At 39.1% G+C, this 9410-nt stretch overlaps 1 long non-coding RNA gene across 1 annotated transcript; it reads left to right on the top strand.

Moving 5' to 3' along the window:
- The first annotated feature begins 6237 nt into the window (after positions 1-6237).
- Positions 6238-8644, top strand: LOC127084857 (uncharacterized). The gene is made up of 2 exons (XR_007788808.1): positions 6238-6761; positions 7611-8644. It is a non-coding gene; the product is annotated as an uncharacterized LOC127084857 (long non-coding RNA).
- The last annotated feature ends 766 nt before the right edge of the window (positions 8645-9410 follow it).

Here is a 9410-nt window from a genome sequence, read left to right as displayed (position 1 = left end):
GATCGATGCATAATAATAGGAACATCTACAGCAGTCCAATTGTTGCAAGCTTTTCCATGCATCAAAAAATTGGTGGAGCCTTCATCTTTATCACCCTCGAATACGGCAGTTAAGTGTTGTTCATTACCATGAATGAACCCTCTGCTATGGAAACTGGGTTGCACATCTTCAGCTATAATCACAAATGAACCTCGTTGGAATCCCAAACCAACTTTTCTCTTGTTGTTGGCGACCTATACCATCTGGCCCCACTGATCAGAATTACCATCTTCGACAATGTTCTATGCATCTTTGGATGAGTACATAGGTGCCCCAACTCTCTTTTCTCAGCAATAGATAAGGCGTGGAACAGAGTTCCAATCTCATCCTTAACTTCTATGTAAGAGAAAGACGACAAGTGGCTTACCAACAAAGCCTTCTCCTCACCGATAATAACCAACTTTCCATTCTTGACGAACTTCAATTTCTGATGCAACGTTGACGTAACTGCTCCAACCTCATGTATCCATGGCCTTCCTAACAAGCAGCTATAGGTCGGGTGGACACTAAATCATACCTTCATCCATCAACCTCTAAATGTCTCTCTTCACAACCATATAACCTCTAGGATTGACACTGCAGATTGCACAACCATCATGGTCATGCTCACAATCACTTACCAAACAGATATCCTTGTGCATCATCACCAAGGACCTTCTAATAAAGTGGACATCAAATACCTTGAACTCCCCAGGACAGCCTTCCACCATATTAACAGATGAATTGCCATGAGCAGGTAGTGGGTTAGCTTTGACATTCGGCGCACGGTTCTCAAAGGACATCATTCCACTCTTAACCAGCTTTTGGACTTCATACTTAAATGGGTAGCAATTATCAATATCATGACGGGGAGCTCCTTGGTGAATGGCACAACGAAGTTCCGGTTTATACCACCATGGAAGTGGTTCAGGAATCTGAGGCAGATTTCTCGGTTGCAAAAGGTTCTTGAGAACCAATGATAGATACAATTCAGAATAAGTTATAGGAACTAGGTCAAAAGATACCTTCTTCCTCTCAAAATTTTGCGGTTGTTGATATTGTTGTTGTAGGTGTTTGTTCGTTGCGGTGGCTGTTGTTGACGCTGTTGTAGAACTGGTGTAGATTGACTGTTAGAAAATACCGAAATTACATATGATACTTGATGATGATGTTGATAGGGTTGTGGACTCCTTCTAACACGAGGCCTCATCTACCTCCCAATAGATACTGCATTGGTCTCGTTATCTTTCTTTTTGGAAAACCCACTGCCATACTTCTTGCTAGGCGAAACCTCTTCTTTAGACAACCGTCCCTCTTGGACACCTTCTTCCAACCTTATCCCCATGTTTACCATCTCAGTAAAATCACTGGGGGCACTGGCAATCATGCGCTCATAGTAAAATGAGTTCAGGGTCTTAAGAAAAATCTTGATCATCTCCTTTTCTTCCAAAGGAGGATTAATCTAAGCGGCAAGTTCTCTCCATCGCTGGGCATATTCTTTAAACGTCTCCTTATCCTTCTAAGATAATGATCTTAACTGATCCTTATCTGGTGCCATATCCATACTATACTTGTACTGCTTCACGAAAGCCTCATCCAAATCATTGAATGTGAGGACACTCACACTATCTAAACCCATGTACCATATCAAAGCGGCACCAGTCAGACTGTCTTGGAAATAATGAATCAGTAACTGATCATTATCAGTTTACGTCGACATATTTCTAGCATACATGACGAGATGACTGAGCGGACAAGTATTCCCCTTATACTTTTCAAAGTCCAGGACTTTGAACTTCATCAGGATTTTCACATTAGGAACCAACCAAAGTTCTACAACACTCTTACCGAACAAATCTTTTCCCCTCAAGGTCTTCAACTCCTTTCGCGGCTCAAGGAATTGGTATTTCATTTCATCCATCTTCTCATACACATTCGGACCCTCAGACGGCTCAGAATGATAGATGGTGTCTTCAACACAGGGTAAAGTGTGAACAACCGGTGGTGGCACAGACATCACCGGGCTAGATGTCGGCATGGAAGCAAATGTAGACACAAAACCTTCAGGCATGAAATTGGGCAGCATTCCCCACGGGAATCCGGCAGGCATAGCAGGCGCAAAGTGAGCAGCAGTAGCAAGAATGGTAGAGGTAGCAACCTCTGAAATGATAGTTCTCTGAGGAGGAGGAGTTACAGGCATTGGAGAAGATTGGCTCTGAGCAGTTAACACTGACTCCATCATGGCAGTCATACGGGCAATCTCGTCCTTCAAATCTCTGTTCTCTTGCTCTAGATGTTCCATGATTCTTGAGTGATTGGTGCGAGTATTATATCGATGAGTCAGCTTGGCTGAAGCACATAAGAAATGCCAATAAGACATCTGGAGGAAGAGAAACCTGATATGCAAATGATGCATGAAATGCAATGCTTGATTGTTTTTATTTTTCAAGGAACTTACTATTTTATTTGCAAATATATATATTTATAACAAAAATTGCAACAATTTGATATGACCATAAAAAATCTCTTTTATTTATATAATTGGAAGGATCCCCAACAACAATATCAGAAGATCGGGCCGCAGGCGCGTACTTCCTTCAGATGCGTCGAATCTCGGACTCAAAGGAAGTCTTCATCTAAGTCTTCTCAAGGACAAGTTGATCAACAATCTTCTTCCAAGAAACGGAAGGCTGAGGCATACTAGAGGAAGATGAAACCTCTGGCTCTCTCTGTCTCTTCAATTCTCGGTCTTCAAGAAGCTCAATAAGTGCATCTTTGTCCCTAGACTCAAGCTGCAACTCCTCATGCTTTCTGCTTAAAACATGGATCTCTCTTCCCACATATCCTTATCTTGCTTCATTTTGGCAAGCGCGTCTTCCAACTCCTCTACATCTTGGTTAGGGAGAGTTGATGGCTCAACCACAATCATAGACATAGGTCTCTCACAAGCATAAGGCATCTTTAATTCCAAAGCTCTTTTCTTCACCCAAAGAGTCTAAGCTTCCAAAGCTACACACTTGCACAGACCAAGCTCGGATCTCCCTTTCCTATGCACATTATGCCAAGCGCGTACAATCTTCTACGTCAAATATTTGGGATCTTTACCCTCTTGATAGAAAAGACCTTCTAACAAAGTGTTATTAGGTTTGTCTCTCAAGGGGAACCCAAGCTGACGACGATCCAACGCAGGGTTGTAGTTGATTCCTCCTTGTGTACCAATGAAAGGCACATTAGAGAATTCACCACAACAATCAATAATCTCCAAGCTACCCTATGAAGAATCATACCAAACTATATCATCATTAGGGAGAGACATAAGTCTCTGAGACCACCGTAGACATTGTTTGTTCTCCACAAAAGTAGGCATCTGAGGCAAGTGCAAAATAAACCACTTGTACAGAAGAGGAACGCAACAGACGATATTTCCACCACCCTTAGAATTCCTTAGATGCAAAGAGAAATACATATCACCTAACAAAGTAGGCACAGGATTCCCAATCAAGAAAGTTCTAATGGCATTAACATCAACAAAACCGTCAATGTTAGGGAACAAAGCTAATCCATAGATGAGCAACACAAAGATAGCTTCAAAAGCATCCACACTACCGGCTTGAGCAAAGGCAGTAACTTCCTTGATGAGGAACTCAAAAGTCAATCCACACAATCCTCCTTTATTCCCCCAATGAGCCTCTATCTCATACTTATTCAAGTTAATAGCTTCAGCTATAATATGATATTTAGGAATCTCTTCCAATCCACTAAACAGTATCTTGTCAGATACAGGTATACCCAAGAAATGGGCATACTCCTCCAACATAGGTGAAGCGCCGCAAAAAATACAGAGTCGCCACCAGATTTTATTTATTCCAAAGGAAAGGGAAAATAGCGATAAAACCCCAAATGAGAGAAAAGGCATCACAACCAAGAGCGGATTCGGAAGCCGGTTATGCAAGGGGAATGTATTAGCACCCCTCACATCCATGGTACTCCATGGGAACCACTTGCTCGTATCAAATGCGTATGGATGTTTATTTATCTGTATGTTGCTTGCTATCGGGAATGAGATGAGGAAAGAAATTAAGTTTTAAGTTAGTGTGCTCGCCAAGGATTTGGGCCCTCGTGCCTACGTATCCCCAAACGTGCAATAGGGAAGTTAGAGCTTCGTAGTTCGGCTCAAAATGACATATTTTTTTGTTATTTTGACTGAACAGTATTGACGTTCGCGTGCTACTGTTCACTTGCTTGTATACTCTGTCATGGGAGTGGAGAGTATTTTGCTTGTTCGCGGTAAAGTGGATACGCTTGGTTCACACTCTAACAGTTAAACATTACTTGCTCCCACGTGGAGGTTTAAGCTTCGTTCACGGTAGAATGGAAGTAATATGTCCTTATTGAAAGGTTTTGAATAGAGTGCACTAAGGCAAAAGATGATTTGATTTGTTGGGGTCGATTTTATGCATGGAGACAAGTATTAGACCCTTGGCTAGATACAGTCAAAGGTCCAATAACTCGAGAGTTGAGAGGACAATGTTGTCCTAACCACTCTTTTTTATCCAAAAAAAGAGATTTGAATTGTGAAAAGAGTTTGGCAAGTCTAATCATTGGAACTTAGAGGGCGACAAGTCTCTAACCCTTGACTAAGTACAGTCAACAATCAAAGTACTTGGGAATCGAGAGGACGATGGAGTCCTAACTATTCTTTTTCTTCCTCATAGAACCTAGATCTAACTTGTTTAAATCATTAGATGTTTTAAGAGGGAAAGTCAAGTGTCGGGTCCTCATGCTAGGTATGGCCGACAACCGAATTACTTGAATATTGTGTACAAACACGTACACCCCATTTGCATTCCAATTTGTTATGAAAACAGTTTTGAAAAAAAGGAACTTACCTTGAATCAAGCGTTTGAATTTATTATGAAAATAGTGAGTGAAGAATGGAGGTGAGAGATGGAATAAGGTTGAGAAGAGAAGGGAGAAGATATGTGAATAAAGGATCTCAGAGTGGATGGAGAATGCTTGACATTGGATCAAGCATTTACGTTGCAATGGTGTGAGTTTTATTCGGAACAGAACTTGATGTTGAATCAAGTACCTTTTGTTTCTTTCGAAATGCTTTGTTTATCTTTTTGTATTTTATCTTTGATTATTAACATGCATAGTGGACTATCTAGAAAAATAATAAAGCTAGGCTACTACATGACTAAGGGGAGGGGGATCATTTGACCCATAATTGGGGGATGGATCCACACAATACAAAGGAAAGGGAATGAAAAGAAAATAAAAGTTATAAACTACTAACATATGTATCATGCCTAAGGCATACAAGTGACATGATACTTCAAACAATACAAAGTTATTGAATGAAAATGGAACGGTTAGGATCATGGTTAGCTAAGAGCGAGCTAGCTTCTCCATGTCATGTGTGACAACACAAAACAACCAATGAGTTAACATGAATGAGAATGATGTAACAATATGAAAATATGTACAATGGTTAGAATTGATTCGAAAGGTAATGGATTAATCAATGAAAAGTAATCAAGATCTATCCTACGATCAATGCAAATGAAATTAGATATACCAATGTATTCATCACCTAAATTGAAATGAGATTTTCAATTTAATCAAAATGACCATAAACCAAAGAAACGATTAAATGGACAATTAAAGTGACTATTAATTCTAAAAATTAAAATCTACCTATACATGCATTAGGATCAAAATCAATCGAATATGATATTCACAATCCAAAATCAAGAATTGAATTCTAATCTACATGATCATATAAATCAAATTGAGTGAAAATCAACCTAATATACGATTCATGATAAAAGCTACACTTAAGCATGTTAATCTAATCGTGAATTAAATCAACAAAAATGGATTAACAAAAATCTAATGGCAAATGATACTAGTCATGGCATGATAAAACTACAATCGAATTAAATTCTTAAAAAATCAGGATCAAAATCTACGTGATAATTAAACCAATTCCTAATCAAACAAGACTAATCCTAATTAGGAATTAATATAATTAAGCACTAAAATTGTGCTAATTCATAATTATTGAAATCTAAAAACACCTAATTTTCACAAGATCCAAAAGATTAACAACATGATTAATCAACAAGAAAAACCAAAAAAATAAGCAAGATTTAAACTCATTAAAAAATAGCTAATCATGGGTTAATTTTGATTAAGGATGATCATGGCCATGGGTGTGTAAACGGATCGGGGGTGTAGAAATCATGGCTCGATTGGGCCATGAAGCTTGTGGGAAAAAAAGCCCAAAATCTTCAGAATATCCAAGCACATGTTTGATGCTCATGAGCTTCATCCAGGAATTTCGAGTCAGGTCACATAACACCCCGCAAACGCCTTTAGACCTGTTTTGCCGTCGTCTTCCCTACGCTACTCTTAGGACCAAACTTCACACGGGTTTAATCACAATGAGCAAGAAACGATGAAGACAACAATAAACGTATTCCCATCCAAGTGAAAAAGAAATCACCGTCGGCACCAGATTGGGTTGTATACACGGGCGATCGAGAGATTCGACGAGCAATTCAACTTCGCTTCTCCGATGCGCTTCTGCTTGCGATTGTCTTCGTTCTTCAATGCCTTGTCCGTTCGTTCTGACGTGGCTTCCAGAGAGGGATATGCTCCATTGTGTTGAAGATGAAGGATAGATCGTCGAAATATGATGATGGATGAAGAAGATTTTTCTTTTTCTTTCGAACAAGGTATACGATTTATTTCTTCACTCTCTTCTACTTCTATCTTAATTCTTCTTCTGCGGTTATGCCTCTTCTGTGTTCTTCTTCCACTGTTTTTCTTCTTGTTCGTGTTGTTGTTATGATTCGTATGTGAGTGAGGTATGTGAGTCGAAGGTTACGAGATGGCGCGGAGAAGGGTGAAGATGGTGAAGGAGTCGTGGAAGTTGGGGGTGAAGAAGATGGTTGAATCTTCTCAGAGTCGAAGCCGTGAGAGGGTCGAGGGTGGTTATCGGTTAAAGAAAAATGGTTGAAGTAACTTTCTGTGAATTTTTTTTTTTGTTCTCCGGAGGCTTTGATAGTTGATGTGGTTTCTTGAGGTTCTCCGTTAGAAGTTGCAGGTTCTGCTCTTTGAAGTTTTGGACGTTATGGTTGGAGTGGAAGGTTTGAGGTTGAGGAGGGGTGTCAATGGGGTCAAGAGAGTTGAGGAGAGTCCAGTTAGAAGTGGTGGTTGGAGGATGATGAAGGGTGAAGAAGAAGGTTTTAAGATTGCCGGTTCGAAGGAGCCGAGAGAGTGAGAGAGTGGTGAAATTATAAGTTTTTGTTATGGTGATTGTAAGGGAGTTAGAAAATGGAGCCGAAGTTGTTAGCAAATGGTTTTATTCTGTTATGAATTGTTATCGACAGTTAGAGATCAGGAGAATTCAGTTAGAGTTTTTGTTAGGAGTTGGAAAGGAGAGTTTGTTATCGATTGAAGTTTGTTATGTGGAAGTTCTGCCAAGAGGATTGGAAATTAGTTTATTCCGTTAAATTAATTTATGTCGTAAGTTTTGAAGTTAGACTTTGTTTTGATTATTTTATGATTTTTTTTTTTTGCAGTTGTTGGAAGGATATTGAGACCTCTATTGTGGAGGTGGAACAACTTTACCCTATTCCTCCGTAACAGCTTCTGGGGCTGTCCACTTGGCAGCGTGAACTGTTGGAACAGGCGGTGGAGTTGCATCAGTCCATGGTGGCTAAATGGCGGTAAGCCACTGACCATCGGATGGAATAACCGCATTGAAGTCGGCGAAGGGTGAAATCTGGAACAGGTACTTCATCCTCCTCTCTCCTTGGCCTCTTCTGGTTTTCTATAGAAGAAAAGATCCATTAAGCTCGCCATATTTTACAAGGGCTATTGTGTTTTGGCTTAACAAAGCCATTATCTTCATTGGAAGAGATAGTGCTTGTATTAACAGAAAATTCAAGACTCTTCCATTTAGTTGCTAACTTCATCTCCTCAGGTTTCTGCTTGTGGCAACAACAGTATATAAACATTCAATTAAACTGGCCTTTTCTATCCGTGAATAATTCATAAATGAATATGCTGGTTCTTATACAAGTTCTGTTAGAAGGTTTGATTGAGGCGGTTTAGTTTGAAGGGCGGTTTCCGGTTCGGTTTATGAGAGCGGCGGAAGCGTGTTTCGGTTCAGGATTGAAGTTAGGAGTTGTTATGGATTTGTTGTTGGTTTATTGATGTTCTGAATTTGCAAACAGGCTTGTGGAATGTTCTATCATGGAGCTTACTTAGGGATCATTGGCTTCTTTCTCAAACTGCATTTTTGTTACCGGTGCGCTCATGGTGGCTGCGTTTGTAGCTTGCAGCTTTTGATGTTGCTGTTTGGAAGTTTATGCGGTGTGCTGTTATGCTACTGGTATGCTGTTATGCTCGTTGCGTTTTCGGTTTTGCATTATGGCGTTTAGTACACTGGCTTATGCGACTTTGGCTATAGTTTGTGAATGCTTGGATTACTTTAAGTTTCCTTTGGAACTGTTGTAATGTCACGCATAATTTTGGAAGTTTAAAATGTATTTTGTATTAGAAATTGATTATGAAAAACTTGGTTTTGTTAAAGATGAATTAGTTTTGGTTATGTTAGTCTTACTAGGAGCCGAACCGTTAGTGATTAGCTTAGTGTTAACGGAATGATCTCTTGTGATGAAAATGATTTGTTATGTTAATGGTTGATGGATGGTTTATTTTCAGGCAACATATTCAATGTGATTCCCATAGCTATGCATACTAGTCCACTTTCATGTTGTTTTGTTAATGGTTTTGTAAATATCAAACATGGCAGTAGCAGTGTCACTGCCTCTCTAGCCGTTGTTATCATGGTTGTTGTGGCAGCACCGGAAAGGGCAATAAGGGATAGGACAGGAACTTGACTGATAAAGGTAGCCATTGCTTCAAAGACTAAATCACTATACACATAAGGATTCCATGAACGTGAAGTCCACGCTTTGAATAATCCTCGTAAAAGCATTGGAGGGATTAAGAATGAAAGTTGGATTAAAAATGATAATATGGTTTGAAAAATGACTTGGATATGGGGTAAAAACGGATAATTGGATTTTGAATTGTAATTGGATATTGTTTGGATTTGGTTTGAAAATAGATATGGCTTAATAAATTGGATTAAAATGAATTAATGGTTAATTGGATTTGTAAATGGATAATGGATTTAGGAATTGGTTTCAAGAATAGAAATTGGTTTTAAGAAATGGATAAAAAATATGAAAATGATAAAAAAAAAATGGATTAACAAATATGAAAATGAATAAGAAAAGGTTTTTGATTAGAAGGTTGATTTTGGCCAACTGGTTGACCAAAAAGTCAACAGTTGACCAAAAAGTCAATTT

The sequence above is a fragment of the Lathyrus oleraceus genome, chromosome 5 (genome assembly GCF_024323335.1).
Source record: "Lathyrus oleraceus cultivar Zhongwan6 chromosome 5, CAAS_Psat_ZW6_1.0, whole genome shotgun sequence".
In the NCBI taxonomy this organism is placed as follows: Eukaryota; Viridiplantae; Streptophyta; class Magnoliopsida; order Fabales; family Fabaceae; genus Lathyrus; species Lathyrus oleraceus.
This window is presented reverse-complemented; position numbering and strand designations above follow the sequence as displayed.